This window comes from Urocitellus parryii, chromosome 6 (genome assembly GCF_045843805.1).
Source record: "Urocitellus parryii isolate mUroPar1 chromosome 6, mUroPar1.hap1, whole genome shotgun sequence".
Lineage (NCBI taxonomy): Eukaryota > Metazoa > Chordata > Mammalia > Rodentia > Sciuridae > Urocitellus > Urocitellus parryii.
This window is the reverse complement of record NC_135536.1, coordinates 170,414,318-170,427,701: the sequence shown is the minus strand read 5'-3', so window position 1 is coordinate 170,427,701 and position 13,384 is coordinate 170,414,318. Positions and strand designations below refer to the sequence as shown.

Here is a 13,384-nt window from a genome sequence, read left to right as displayed (position 1 = left end):
ATAAAAAGAAATTGTCAGCAGGACCAGGTACAGTGACATACACCTGTAATCCCAGTGACTTCAGAGGTGGAGGTAGGATTGCCAAACTCGAGGCCAATCTGGGCAAGTGAGACCCTGTCTCAAAATGAAAAGCTGAGAGTTCTGGGCATCGTCATACTGAGACTTGCTTGCTCCACCCTCCCCCCTGGTTTCATAGGAAGGCAGCTGGACGCAGGTCGCATAGCAGATAAGCAGATCAGGCATTCCAGCCTGCCCAGGATTCTCACCCTTCACCTCTCACCTTGGTCCTAGCAGCCAATGGGGCTGGAGGGCTGACCTGACCTGTCACTTGTGAATGTCCTCTTCCTGCATTATCCAGATCAGGATACCTGAACAGGAAGGAGCATGGACCCAATATCTACAGCCCCCCAGGCCTGTGCCAGGTGCTGATGTCGGTGGCCACTTCTGTCCCCCTGAGCCACCATCAGAGTCATAGCGGCAGTCATGAGACACTTAGTAAGATGCAAACGCTTTTAGACTTATAGCCTCTTCAGCCTCCCTGGAGGACATTTAGCTCATTTTGCCAGAGAGGTGGGAGGTGGCCTCAGAGAGACACTTAGACAAGTCAGGAGAAAAAGTCCCCCAAGAGAAGCCCAAAGTGGGTTCTGGCATCCACCTTGAGGGAGGCAGGGACCTGGATCTGGGCAAAGGGCGCTGTGGGTTTGCCTCTTGGCTTTTGACTCAGGCCAGGACCTGCTTCCTATGGAAACTTCAGGACACCAGGAAGAGTGCCCCATCTCCCTTCCCCCATCAGGGAAGCTTTAACTTTCTTCCTGGATGCTCTTAAAGAGAAACAGATCAGGCAGGGAGGCTGTTTAAAATCCTGGGCTGCCAGCCAGTTTTGAAGGTTGTTTTGCTGGGGCCAGGGCGGGGCAGGAATTCCAGCCTGCCAGGAGCCCAGGAGCAGCCACGTGCTGTGCATTCACATGGTTAAAGAGCTGTGTGGAGTTGGGCACTAGCACAGGGAGCTGGGCGTTGCTGGCCCAGACAAGGCAGCAGGCACCAGTCGGATCTAGGGGGGGTGGGCATGGGGGAAAGAATTTCCATCTGATTCATGGTCTGAGCTGCACACTCAGTCACTTTTTTTTGCAATGACAATGTTTAAGGACACTTTTATTTTTTTAAAGGAAGAATATCCAGCATTTCCTCAAAATCACACATCATCAGCATAGACTCTGGACCTGAAGAACCAACCACCACGTGGGGTAAGGTTATTTCTAGCATTTTAGGAGGTCCCTCATGTTCTTCCCATGACTCTCACTCCATAGGTAATTCCTATTGTGACCTCTATCATGGTAGTTTGGTTTAATGAAATCATAGAGTTAGTACTCTTCTGATTTTTTTTTTCATTTGGCCTAATGATTTTGATGTTCATCATGTTCTCATTTAGTGAGAATTTGTTGCTAAGTAGTTCATGATATGGATATGTATCCTTTAATTGGATTAATTCATTCTACTCTTTTTTCTTTTGTATTTATTTATTTATGGGACTGGGGATCCAACCCAGGGTCTCACACATGCTGGATAAGTGCTCTACCAACTGAACTATATCCCAAGACCTCTTCTGTTTTGAAATGTTTTTTTAAAAAAATTAAAGTATAGTGGGGGCTGGGGATGTGGCTCAAGCGGTAGCGCGCTCGACTGGCATGCGTGCAGCCCGGGTTTGATCCTCAGCACCACATACCAACAAAGATGTTGTGTTCACCAAATACTAAAAAAATAAATATTAAAAAAAATTCTCTCTCTCCCTCTTTCTCACTCTCTCTCACTCTTTCTTTAAAAAAAAAAAAATAGGGCTGGAGATGTGGCTCAGCGGTAGCGCGCTCGCCTGGCATGCGTGCGGCCCGGGTTTGATCCTCAGCACCACATACCAACAAAGATGTTGTGTCTGCCAAGAACTAAAAAATAAATATTAAAAAAAAAAAAAGAGCCCTTTCTTCTAAAAAAAATAAAGTATAGCTTGATGTAGTGGCATGTACCTGTAGTCCAAGCTACTCAGGAGGCTGAGGCGGAGGGATTGCTTGAGCCCAGTGTTTCAAGGCTGGCCTGGGAGTTCTGGGCATCGTCATACTGAGACGATGCAACATAGACATATCTCAAAGAAAAAAAGCAAATACAAAAAAAGGAGGAGGAGGAGGAGAAAGAGAATAGGGAGGAGAAGGAGGAGGAAACACACATACACACAAACACACAAACACAAACACACACACACACACACTCCCTGTCTTTTGCCATGTGATGCCCAGCACTGCCTCAGGACTTTGCTAATAAGAAGACTATCACCAGATGTGGCCACTGACCTTGGACCAGAACCATGAACAAAATAAACAAAAAAAAAAAAAGAAAAAGAAAAAAAATTAGCTGGGCACAGTGGCACACTCCATAATCAGTAATCACAGTGATTTGGGAGGCTGAGGCAGGACAATGGGCAGTTTGAAGCTACCCTTGGCAACTTAGGGAGACTTTGTTACAAAATGAAAAATAAAGAGAGTTGAAATGTAGCTCAGAGGTAGAGAACATCTAGGTTCAATTCCCAGTACTGGGGAAAAAAAAGTGATTAATATGTAGTAAAATTCACCCTTTTGAGCATATAGTTCTGTGAGATTTGTTTTTGTATTTTTGTTTGTTTGATAGTGGAGATTAAACCCAGAGGTGATTTACCACTGAGCTACATCTGCAGTCCTTTTTATTTGATTTTGAAACAAGATTTTGCTAAGTTGCTTAGAGCCTTGCTAAATTGCTGAGGCTGGCCTCAAACTTGTGATCCTCTTGCCTCAGCCTCCTGAGTCACAGGGATTACAGGTGTGTGCCACTGTGCCCAGATAGTTCTGTAAGTTTTGACGAGTGCATACAGTTCTGTATTCACAACCACAATCAGGACATGCAGAACACAGTGGGGCACTCCTGTAATCCCAGCAATTTGGGTGGCTGAGGCAGAAGGATCCTTGGCAACTTAGTGAGGATCCTTGTCTCAAAACTAAAAATAAAAAGGACTGCAGATGTAGCTCAGTGGTAAAGCACTGGTAGAATGCCCCAGTACTGGGGGGAGGAAAAAGAAAAGATATGGAACACATTCATCCTACCCTATTGGAAATTGAAAATAGTGCTGGGAGCATACCAAGAAGTACAAGCTGTTCAGCTTCAGTACTTTCCACACAGTTCTCCAAGGTCCTTACACCAACTCACCTTCCCACCAACAATTTCTAAGAGTCTTGTTCCACATTCTTGTCAAAATTGGCAAATTGTAGCTGGGCACAGTGGTACATGCCTATAATCCCAGTGACCTGGGAGGCCAAAGTAGGATGATCACAAGTTCAAAGCCAGCCTCAGCAACTTAGTAAGGCTCTAAGCAACTTAGCAAGACCCTGTTTCAAAAAAAAAAATTAAAATGGGCTGGGAATGTGGCTCAGTGGTTAAATGTTCCTGGTTTCAATCCCTGGTACCAAAATTTTTTAAAAACAAATTTTAAAAAGAACGAAAACATTTTAAAAATTGGCAAATTATAATTTCTATCTCTTAACAGAGAATGTGAATTCTGTATATAGCAAAGAACTCTGGCAAATGTTGAGTGCTGAACCCATATACTATTATGTGGCCTCAGCAGGTGTTTGAGTGATGCAGATTCAGTCTTTTTCTGACTCCTATATTGAAAAATGAGACAATATTTGCCTTAGTCTTGATTTTTTTTTTTTTTGAAGATACTGAGGATGGAATCCAAGGGTACTCTATCTCTGAGTGAGATAGAGATATCTTCCAAGCCCCCCCCCCTTTTTTTTATTGTTGGTTGTTCAAAACATTACATAGTTCTTGATATATCATATTTCACATTTTGATTCAAGCGGGTTATGAACTCCCATTTTACCCCGTATACAGCTTGCAGAATCACATCAGTTACACTGCCATTGATTTACATATTGATATACTCATGTCTGTTGTATTCTGCTGCCTTTCCTATCCTCTACTATCCCCCCTCCCCTCCCCTCCCCTCTTCTCTCTCTACCCCCACTACTGAAATTCATTCCTCCCCCTTGTATTGTTTTTCCCTTTCCCCTCACTTCCTCTTGTATGTAATTTTGTATAACCCTGAGGGTCTCCTTCCATTTCCATGCAATTTCCCTTCTCTCTCCCTTTCCCTCCCACCTCTCATCCTTGTTTAATGTTGGTCTTCTTCTCGTGCTCTTCTTCCCTAGTCTTTTCTTAGTTACTCTCCTTATATCAAAGAAGACATTTGGCATTTGTTTTTTAGGGCTTGGCTAGCTTCGCTTCAGATAGAGCCCTAATATCCAGAGTATATAAAGAACTCAGAAAATTAGACAATAAGATAACAAATAACCCAATCAACAAATGGGCCAAGGACTTGAACAGACACTTCTCAGAGGAGGACATACAATCAATCAACAAGTACATGAAAAAATGCTCACCATCTCTAGTAGTCAGAGAAATGCAAATCAAAACCACCCTAAGATACCATCTCACTCCAGTAAGATTGGCAGCCATTATGAAGTCAAACAACAATAAGTGCTGGCGAGGATGTGGGGAAAAGGGTACACTTGTACATTGTTGGTGGGACTGCTAATTGGTGCAGCCAATTTGGAAAGCAGTATGGAGATTTCTTGGAAAGCTGGGAATGGAACCACCATTTGACCCAGCTATTCCCCTGCTCGGTCTATTCCCTAAAGACCTAAAAAGAGCATGCTACAGGGACACTGCTACATCGATGTTCATAGCAGCACAATTCACAATAGCAAGACTGTGGAACCAACCTAAACGCCCTTCAATAGACGAATGGATAAAAAAAATGTGGCATTTATACACAATGGAGTATTACTCTGCATTAAAAAATGACAAAATCATAGAATTTGGTGGGAAATGGATGGCATTAGAGCAGATTATGCCAAGCCCCCTTTTTATTTTTTTAAGACAGGGTCTCACTAAATTTCTGAAGTTAGCCACAAATTTGCAATCCTCCTGCCTCAGCCTCTCTAGTAACTGGGATTACAGGCCTATGCCACCATGACTTGCTTTGATTTTTTTCTGTCAATTCAGATTCTTTAAACATCAGTGATTTAAGCCGAACATGGTAGTACATGCTTGGAATCCCAGGTGCTCAGGAGGCTGAGGCAGGAGGATGGTGGGTTCAAAGCCAGCCTCAGCAAAAGTGAGACACTAAGCAACTCCATGAGTCCCTGTCTCTAAATAAAATAGAAAATAGGGCTGGGGATGTAGCTCAGGGGTTGAGTGCCCCTGAGCTCAATCCCTAGTATCAAAAAACAAAAGCAAAGACAAACAAACAAAAACACCCGAATCAGTGACTTAGCCAGGTGTGGTGGCACATGCCTATAATCCCAGCAACTTGGAAGGCTGAGAGGATCACAAGTTCAAAGCCAGCCTCAGCCATTTAGCAAGGCCCTAAGCAATTTAGTGAGATCCTGTAGCTAAATAAAATTTTAAAAGGGCTGGGGATGTGGCTCAGTATGGTTTTTTTTTTTTTTTTCAAAAAAAATTTTTTTCCAACAAAAAGGAGAAAAAAATCAGTGACTCTCTATAGAGTTAATTAGCTCTGTGTTAACTGGCTTGAGTCCTCTGTTGACAACAGCCCATGACAATCTAGAAAGCATGATTTCTGTAAGGTCTTCATCCCTGTTCCCTGAAATTGAACAGAAGGACATCCTTCTTTCCACAGGCAATAAAGCTGTTGGTGTGGTGCAAAAAGAAGTTTAGATGGGAAGGTCCATAGACACGTAGAATCTGGAATTAATCAGGAAAAGACAATTGAGTAATGATGGAGAAGTGGCTGCTTTGCAGCTGTCAAAGTCATGCCTGGAGAGAATGTTGGATGATGTGAGAGTATTCACAATGTAGTGCTCAAAGAAGACAGTTGATTATGGGACAGAAGGTAAGAAGCATCCCCACCCTCCCCACACAGGAGTCTGTGTGGCTGCCAAGGAGTGTAGGGAGGGTGGCCCCAGCCCCACCCCACCCGCATTGGCATGTACCCCCCAAGGGGGGTGACCACAGCTGCCAGGCTCTGAGTCAGTGAGGCCTGGGGCAGCGGGGAGGGAAAGGGGCCTCACGTGGCTGGGCCCACACTGCCTCGTGGAGCCTCTGGCTTTCAGCCCTGCAGGAAGCGTGGCTGTTTGAAAGGACGAATCACACATAGCCTAGTCCTCCTGGGGCCCAGCCAAGGCCACTTCCCTGAAAGGAGGGATGCATGGGGGAGGAGGGGTGTTCCTGTGTTGAAAATGGGAGTACCAGGAAAGAAGGCCATCCAATCCAATCCTGGAGTGGAAAGCAGCTCCCAGGGTTGAGTTGTAGAGAATTAGCCGAGTTGGGGTTGGGGAAGGGTTAATGACCTTACAGAGATCTGTGGGAAGAGGGACTGAGTCAGATCTTGTGGTAACCATGACCGGATATGGGAGAAGGAGACACACAGGGGAAGTGCAAGGGGCAGGCTGAAATCTATTGATATGTACACGTCCCACGATGCCACGTGCAATATCAGGAAAGTTACTTAATCTCACTGGGCCCCTACTTCCTCATCTGTAAAATGGGGATAATAAAGACTGTATTTCAAAGGGTTGCAAACTGGATCTAATGGTTTGGTGTAAATAAAGCACTCAGAACAGGGCCTGCCTACAAGTGCCACAGGAGAGTCTGCTACAGCTGTTACTACACACGAAGGGCCAGTGTAGAAAGTAAAAAAAGATCGGGATGGTTAAAAGGAACAGCCTAATTAATTTAATTAAAGGGGCTGTTGTGGAGGGTCCCTCCCCTTCCTGCACATGAACAGGTCCCTGGGTATGGGTTATAGGAGAAAGCCCACCTACAGTGTGCAGAGGCAGGCAGCGTGGGCTCCAGTCTGGGTAGAAGCTATGGATGGATGTTTGGGGGAGACAGAGGATGGGAAAACTTGTGAGAGACCTGTAGGAGGCTCTTAGCACAGGGTGATGCCAACTCTGAGACGGCTCAGGGAGGTGGGGTAGAGGGAGGCACAAGTCTTGTCTGACTTTTGGGCAGCCAAAATCCACCCAATATTGAGCCTGTCTTGATTCTCAAAAAAGAACACCCCCTCCTCCTCTTAGTTTCTCATAGTTTCTGCCTTGGTCTTTGAGAAATGCTAGTCACCTTTAACATGGAGTCAGTCAAAAAGTCTACTGCCTGGCCAGGCACGACAGCACACACTTGTAGTCCCAGTGGCTCGGGAGGCTGAGACAGGAGGATGGCAAGTTCAAAGCCAGCTTCAGCAACAGCAAGGCACTAAGCAACTCAATGAAACCCTGTCTCGGGCTGGGGATGTGGCTCAAGCGGTAGCACGCTCGACTGGCATGCGTGTGGCCCGGGTTCGATCCTCAGCACCGCATACCAACAAAGATGTTGTGTCCGCCAAGAAGTAGAAAATAAATATTAAAAATTCTCTCTCTCTCTCTCTCTCCTCTTTAAAAAAAAAAAAAAAGAAACCCTGTCTCTAAATAAAATAGAAAATAGGGCTGGGGATGTGGCTCAGTGGCCAAGTGCCAGGGTGCAACCCCTAGTACCAGGAAAAAAAAAAAGAAAAAGAACTAACAGGGCTGCCAGGTGGGGGTGCACACCTGTAATTGCAGCAACTCGGGAAGCCAAGGCAGGAGGATCACAAGTTCAAAACTAGTCCCACCAACTTGGCAAAGCCCCTAGGCAACTTAGTAAGACCCTGTCTCAAGATAAAAAATAAAAAGGGCTAGGGATGTGGCTCAGTGATTAAGCACCCTTGGGTTCAATCCCCAGTACCAAAACAAACCAAAAAATCAAAATAAAAGATAAAAATGGGTGGGAGATGTAACTCAGTGGTAAAAGTACCATTGGGTTCAATTCTCAATACTAGGAAAAAAAAAGGAGGGAGTAGAAATGAGCCAACTGGGGGCTGGGGATGTGGCTCGAGCGGTAGCGCGCTCGAGTGGCATGCGTGTAGCCTGGGTTCGATCCTCAGCACCACATACAAACAAAGATGTTGTGTCCGCCAAAACCTAAAAAATAAAAATTAAAAAGTTCTCTCCCTCTCTCTCTCTTTAAAAAAAAAAGAAAAAGAAAAAGAAAAAAAAGAAAGAAAGAAATGAGCCTACTGGACCTGGAAGTTGGTTCTGATGTCTGGGAAAGGCAGCAGAGATTATCAAGCCTGACTGTCTATCAGCTAATCAAGACCCAGCTTGAGTAGATGAAGAGTATAATTCATTTTCCCAATTGAGTCAATTCAGTCCCTGCATAGGTATCCTAGCAGCTCAGTAGTGGGTGCCAAGTATGATTCAAATAGGAAAGCCCCAGGCCACCGGCAGGTCTCACCCCTACGTGGGTGTAGGGCAGTGGAGTGTGGGAATAAAGGGGTTGGGGGAAGGGCAGGGCTTGAGGCAATTCCCCAACTCAGAGAACCACTGAGAGAGTAAGGCTAGGTAAGGGGGCATCTAAGTTGTGAGTGCCTCTGCTCACTGTCAAGAGAGGGAAGGGCCCCAGATGGGTTGTTTCCTTCTTGATTTTCAGCATGCTTTATTAAATTGTACTTTTGTTCCTTCTCACCTTCTCTGTCACATACGTACCTGATCCTGTATACTGGCTTTGCCTCAGATTCTAGGCTAACCACTCTAAAAGGAACCTGTAGCCCACTGCTACAACCCTCAGTCTCCACTGTGTTGTCCTCAGGACGGGTCTTGTAACCCCAGGACTCCCAGCCTGTATCCTGCCCCTGTCCCCTGCTTCTGAGCTGCTACCAGACCTAGAAAAGCCCACCTGTCTTTCCAATGCTAATCAATGCCCTTATCTGCCTCTGGATTAAGGGTTGTCAACATGTACTGATCTATTGAGTACCCATTAAGACCAGTGGCTTCATTACATAAATATGTGTGCTCAGCAAGAAGACTGTGGCACCTCTGGGGCCCATGTTCCTTCCTGCCTTACTATCCTCAGCATAGTGGGTTTTACGTTATTTTATTTTTTATTACTGGTGATTGAACTTAGGGGCACTAGACCACTTAGACACATCTCTAGCCCTATTTGTGTATTTTATTTAGAGACAGGGACTCACTGAGTTGCTTAGTGCCTCACCATTGCTGAGGCTGGCTTTGAACTCACAATCCTCCTGTCTCAGCCTCCTAAACCACTGGGATTACAGGTGTGTGCCACCATGCCCTGCAGCACAGTGTTTTTGACTTCAGGGGTCACAAGTTGACTGTGTGCTACAAAAGGTCAAGGAATGGTATCATATGAACTGGGTGTGATAGTGCATGCATATAATTCCAGGTACTCAGGAAGATGAGGCAGGAAGATGGAAAGTTCAAGGTCATCCTTATCAATTTAGCAAGATTCTGCAACTTATCAGGACCTTGTTTCCAAAAAATAATAAATTTAAATAAATAAAAATAAGGCTGAGGATGCAGTTCAGTGGTAGACAGTCCCTGGTTCAATCCCTCATACCATCATATAAAAAACCCCAAAACAAAACAAACAACCCACCCCACACAAAACTATATTCCTTCCTTATCTGGAAAATTCTGGGAGGCATTTCTGACTGACCTCTGGTCCACTTTGGGTTTGCTCTGACCTACTCCTCTTGTCCAAAATGTCCTTCCTGCCAGGTGCAGCTTCTGAACTCCTTCCTACCTCTTCAGAAAGCCCAGTTCAGATGTTACCTTTGAGTAATATTCCCAGACTGCTCCTCCAGGCTTCTTCCCATTCTTGAGCCTCTTGGACCTCTCTGCCTCTGTTTTATCTGTTCCACCTGTCTGCCCAGAGCCTGCCCTGGAAACTCTTGCGTACCCAGATGATATACCCAGCAGAAAGAGCAATTGAGCACATGAATGAATAAAATGTATGTCTTCCTTTTATTTCAGACCATGACTATCCTTTGCAATATTGGTCAAATTCTTCCTCTCTTCTGCAGGCTGGCTGCTGTGGGAAGCAGAGTTCATGCCTTAAAATAAATGCTTTCCACTGGGCACTCTGCTGTGTGATGGGGGCCACATCAAGGAGCCATTTAGTCATCTGCTAAATGAGAGGCTATACTTAAAAGTTTCTTTTCATTGTGCTGGAGATGCACTTCAGTGATAGTGCTCTTGCCCAGCATGCTCTATCCCCAGTACATGGAAAAAATAAATTCGTATTTTAAATCTCCACTATTCCTAACTCAAGCCTGCATTCTTCTAGTGCAGAGGAAGGATTCTATCAGACTTCAAAGAAGATATTTTAGTGAAATTGTCACCATCTATGAGTCATATAAAAATGAGTACTGTATGAGGGAAGTGGACCTGCATCCCTAAACTGGCTGAAATTTTCATTTTTACTGAAGTTTCTGTTGAATTAAATATATGGGAAAGTGTTCATATCTTAAGTGTCCAATTTGGTTAATATTTGCAAGGTGAATGTGCCAATATAATCATCACCCAGATTGAGGCACAGAATGTGACTGTCTCCCAAAGCTCCCTCACGTCCCTCCAGTCATTATCTCTCAAGGATAACTGCCATTCTGACTCGTAACTGTGCAGAACAATTTGCTTAGATTTGTACACTTTTTTCCCTTTATCTTTTTTCTTTTGTGTGTGTTGCTGGTGATTAAACCCAAGGGCATTCTACCACTGAGTTACATCCCAGCCACCCACTTTTTTTTTTTTTTTTTGCTTTGAGACACAGTCTTGCTAAATTGCGGAGGCTAGCCTCTATCTTGCCATCCTTCTGCCTCGGTCTCCCAAAGTGCTGGGATTAGAGTTGTATGCCACCATGCCTGGCCAATTTACACCCTTTCTGCTAAAGAAATCACATGGGGTCTACTTTTTTTTTTTTTTTTTTAATACCAGTAATTGAACCCAGGGCCCTTTACCACGGATGGAGTCATATCCCCAGTCCTATTTATTTATTTATTTATTTATTTTTAAATTTTGAGACAAGAGTCTTGTTAAGTTGCTAAGGGCCTTGCTAAATTGCTAAGGCTGCCTCAAACTTGTGATCCTCCTGCGTCGGCCTTCCAAGCTGCTGGGATTACAGGCATGCAGCATGGCACCTGGCTTATGTCTACATTTTTGTGACTATTTTTTTTTTCACTCAACATTATGTCTGTGAGGTTATCCATATGTATATCAGTAGTTTTATTTCATTGTCATATAGTATTCTACCAAACAAGAATACACATGTATTTATTCATTTCATAACTGACAAGTATTTGGATAGTTTCCAGCTTGAAACAATTAAGAATAAAGCTACTGAGAACATTTCACATGTCTTTTGGTGACTAATGACTCCCAGTTCACCCAGGTATATATCAAGAGTAGAACTGCTAGATCACAAAGCAGTGTGGTTGGCTGAGTAAGTATTGCTGGCTGGGTAGATATTTCCATGGTGCCCAAGTGTGTCCTGGATATAGAAGAGGCCAGCGGCCAAGGAGAAGGGCTCTCCTATAAGCAGCCCTCAGCAAAACCATCAGGTGAGACTTCCCTCTCTGCTTTCCACCCCCACGGCCACTCCCCAGCAGGCTGAGGAAATCCTCCATGATATCACTCCTCTGAGTTCTCCACAGTCCTACAGAATAGTGGTTCAGGCCAGCCTGTCTCCTCCATGAACCCTATACAAGGTCAGTCCTGTAGTGATCTGCAACTTGGTGTAGACTCACTGCCTAAGGAGTAGACAGAAGTCAGAAACCTGTGTTCCAGATGCTAGGTGGGCCCCCAAATAAAGCCCTCTGCCAGTTCATTGCTGTAATCAGCTGGCAAAACATGAGGCCTGACTGAGAGTGATAAGAACTGAGCCCAGGAACTCAGCCAACATCACTCCACATCACTCACCAGCTCAGTGGCTGAGGCCCCGAACTATCTTTGGGCCTATCCCTCCACATACAAATTCATTTAAGTGTTATACCTGTGGTCAAAATGCTCACATACCTTAGCCAGCACCGCTCCCCAGGGTCCTAGGCCAAAGGACCCAGAGTGTATTTTCTCAGGGGATTCTGACTCCAGGACCCCTGCTTGGGCCACTGTGCCCTATCCTCATTTCTTTTTTCTTTTTTTTTTGGTACCAGAGATTGAACTTGGGGGCACTCAACCATTGAGCCACCTCCCCAGCCCTATTTTGTATTTTATTTAGAGACAGGGTCTCACTGAGTTGCTTAGCACTTAGCAGTTTCTGAGGCTGGCTTTGAACTAGAGATCCTCCTGCCTCAGCCTCCAAAGCTGCTAGGATTATAGGGGTCTGCTACTGCACCTGGCCCTTCATTTCTTATCACAGGAAGGGTGTTCAGGTCCCTTCAGTCCTGCCTTGTGCCTTCTCCTGGAAAGTGAAGATGGAAGCCACAATCCAGGTATACCCCATGGGAGCAGGTGTACACTACTGCTGCTGGGAGACCTTCATAATGGTTCAAGGGGCCAATGGGCAGTCTGAGAAGGAAGCCTTCCCCAAAGTTTGGGTCTGAGTATATTTGGAAGGGGGAGGGGAGGTGATTCCAGACTAAGGGAATCTACAGCCAGTAGAGAGAGGCTCTGCAGCATAGAACACTGGGACATACCTGGGGAGGCTCAAGCCGTTCACTTGCCAAGAAGTGAAGGAGTATACACCTTCAGTTGCGGGGAACAGTGCAGGGCAGACGATAAGGCCCAGGCAGACCCCAAATATTTCTGGGCCATGTCTCTAGGTTGAGGTCTTTACAAAGCTCTGGAGGCTGGCACCTGACAGTGCCCATTTCAAGTTTAATGTATAAATCTCTTCATGATGGCCTCCTTCCAAGGAGTCAAGCAGGGATCCTGCTGAAGGTGGACATGAAAAGAAAAAAAAAAAAATGGTCAGCCCTACTAAGCGCTGGCCCCTGCTGTCATTATATTATGGGATTTCACTGGGGCTCAGCGGAAGTTGATCTGCCAGGAACACGCAGCTGTGACAGGACTGGGATCAAAGTTCAAATCTTTCTATGCCAAACTCAGCCCCAGTCTTAGCCGGCTGAGGGAACCCTATATATAGGCAAAACTGCCTACATATACCTATTTCCCTGCAAATTCATAATTTTTCAGGGCCTTTGATCCTCACACAATGGTCAGTCTAGGAAGTAAACCAGCCACCTCGAGGCCCTGAGGCGTAGCCACGAGCCGCACTAGGTTGGCAGGCAGCCAGGGAGCCTGCACTCCGCGCTCGGGCTACTCTCCGCCTCCTGGGAAAGCACGCGCACTGGTGGCCGTTGGGGCGACGCGCCCCCTCGCGGCAGCCCGGGTCGGTGGCCAGGGGCGGGGCTAGGTCAGGACTTTCAGCCTGGCAGCACATACCCGCACGGCTTCAACGCAGAACTCAGATCCCCGTGTGGAGAACAGTGAAGCCCGCTTGCGCCCCGGGCCTGAGTGTCGGAAAGTAC

The 13,384-nt window shown here is 45.6% G+C and overlaps 1 long non-coding RNA gene across 4 annotated transcripts in view; it reads right to left on the bottom strand.

The window, feature by feature from the left end:
• Window positions 1–13,384, bottom strand: part of LOC113180665 (uncharacterized) — a 19,195-nt gene extending 5,811 nt beyond the window's left edge. For 2 of the 4 annotated variants that reach the window (XR_003300498.2, XR_013343697.1), the window contains exons 1-2: window positions 13,299–13,384; window positions 12,551–12,788 (exon numbers count right to left, since the gene is read on the bottom strand). This is a non-coding gene — a long non-coding RNA (uncharacterized LOC113180665). Of the gene's footprint in view, window positions 1–4,141; window positions 5,788–11,299; window positions 11,666–12,550; window positions 12,789–13,298 lie in introns of those variants that run through there. The other 2 variants (XR_003300497.2, XR_003300499.2) reach the window with 2 other exon arrangements.